This window comes from Physeter macrocephalus, unplaced genomic scaffold (genome assembly GCF_002837175.3).
Source record: "Physeter macrocephalus isolate SW-GA unplaced genomic scaffold, ASM283717v5 random_11170, whole genome shotgun sequence".
NCBI classification, from domain to species: Eukaryota; Metazoa; Chordata; class Mammalia; order Artiodactyla; family Physeteridae; genus Physeter; species Physeter macrocephalus.
The window spans coordinates 84-2,120 of NW_021156451.1; the positions used below are offsets into that span (position 1 = coordinate 84).

Sequence of the window (2,037 nt, forward strand, 5' to 3'; positions counted from 1 at the left end):
TCCCTGTGAGCGACGTGCGGGATCTGGGGCGGGGCGCCAAGCGGCGAAGGGTTGGCTGGGTCCCGCCCGCCCTGGGCTGGGAGGTGGCCAAGCCGTCCGCCACCCCGCGGTACCCGAGGCCTCCGTGCCCCTGCCTGGGCGGGCGGCGGGGCCCTGGCGGGCCGGGCTGGGCGCCGGGCTGGCGGTAAGGCGCCAGCGCCGGCGAAGCTGGGCCTCAAGAGGGCGCCCGCCGCCTCCGCCCCCGTCTACGGCCATACCACCCTGAACGCGCCCGATCCCGTCTGATCTCGGAAGCTAAGCAGGGTCGGGCCTGGTTAGTACTTGGCTGGGAGACCGCCTGGGAATACCGGGTGCTGTAGGCTTTTTGCCTCCCGCCCCGCCTTCTCCTTTCGTCGCCCGCGTCCGTGGCCGCCGCCTGCCCCGCGCCAGGCGCCGCTGCAGGGCCCACATCCTAAGTCTCCTGTCACCGCAGCGCGCGGCGGAGGGGGCCCTCCTTCGCACGCCTAGCCGCCCAGCCTGTCAGCGGCCCTGGAAAGCAGCCGCATCCCCGCCCGTTACTCCCTGCTGCCCAAACCCCATGCATTGTGCTTCCTCTCTCTCCCACTCTGCTTGTGTTGCTTCGTCCCCCTGCACTCCCCACCGCCCAGCGGTAGTTCCCACAAGTTCGAGCACCTCCTAACCCTCCCACCCTATGGTGATTGATGGAGGTCCCTGTCCCCAGCAGTGGCCGGCGTGGCTATCAGCATGCATCGCAGCCTTTGGACCTCGCATTCCCACCCGCTCTTAGACTCTCCCCTTCCTGGGGGCATTCGAGGCCCGAACTCGGCCACAGGGCGTCACCGGCTTCTGGCCGGAGCCTGTGCTCCGCAACAGGAGAGGCCAGGGCAGTGAGAGGCCCGGGTACCGCAAAAAAAAAGAAAAAAAAAAAAAAAAAAAAAGTCATTTGCCATTAACTTTTTTCTTAAACTTTTTATTGTGAAAAACATCAAAGCTAAGAAAAGGCAAAAATACATGTCAGCTTCACTTGTGTTCAGGAATTAATGCTTTACGGATTCACTTTATTCCGTGTGTGTGCTATGCGTGTGCATGTGCATAGGTATGTGCACTTGCACCCATTAGTGTGTGCATGGGCATATGCGTGCCTGTGTGTTCATATGCTAGTGTGTGAATATATTTGTGCTGTGCACGTGCATATGTTGGTGTGTGTGCTGTGCTGGCCTGGGTGCACACCTGTGTGTTTGCTGGAGCCACTTGCAAGTTGGTTGCAGAGTGAATTTTGCCCCAGATGTGTCCGCACGCACCCGCTCTAACAATCCTGCGTAGCCACGTCAAGGTCACAGCTCTCAGGGATTGCAATGGATGGAGCAGGATGGCCTGACACAGAGTCTGTCTTCCAATGACTGTCACTGTCTCAGTAACATCCTTCACACCTTCTTTCAGCCCCATTCAGGGTCCACCTTAGGCCCCCGTTACATTCAGTCACCTGCCCCGGCTCCCCTATAAGCTACAATGTCACAGTTGGAGAGCCTGGCCAGGGCGGGGCATGCCCCTCCTTTGGGCCTGGCCTCCAGGCCCTGCACTTGGCTCCTGTGTTCCCATCTCTCAGCCAGGCCCCGACTTGGATGGGGCCGCCACCTGTCTCCTCACAGGGTCCCATCGCCCCGTCAAGGGGGTTCATTCTCCCCGAACACAGTATCAGGAGTGGGGGGGTGACAGTCCCCACTGAGTCTCCTTCATGTGAGACCCTGTGCTGTTGAAAGAGCAGGCGCCCTCCCCTCGGGGGTGGGGGCTGGGGGGTGACCTGCGGCCCACCATGGGCAGGCGCGTCCCCGGGTGGGGCGAGCCAGTGTGCAAGGAGTTCCGCGGTGGGTTCTCCTCTCCAACGGCTTCTGTGCCCCTACCTCTCCCCGTGCCTCCCCTCGAAGGCAGCGCGGTGCCCGGGACGGGAGCCATGGGAGCCGTCAGTCACCGCCCCCTCTACACACAAACGCGCACGCGCACACGCACACGCACACGCACACGCACACGCTGCAGTTA

At 62.2% G+C, this 2,037-nt stretch overlaps 1 non-coding gene across 1 annotated transcript; it reads left to right on the top strand.

Moving 5' to 3' along the window:
- The first annotated feature begins 243 nt into the window (after nt 1-243).
- On the top strand, nt 244-362 carry LOC112063311 (5S ribosomal RNA). The gene has a single exon (XR_002890950.1). It is a non-coding gene; the product is annotated as a 5S ribosomal RNA (ribosomal RNA).
- The last annotated feature ends 1,675 nt before the right edge of the window (nt 363-2,037 follow it).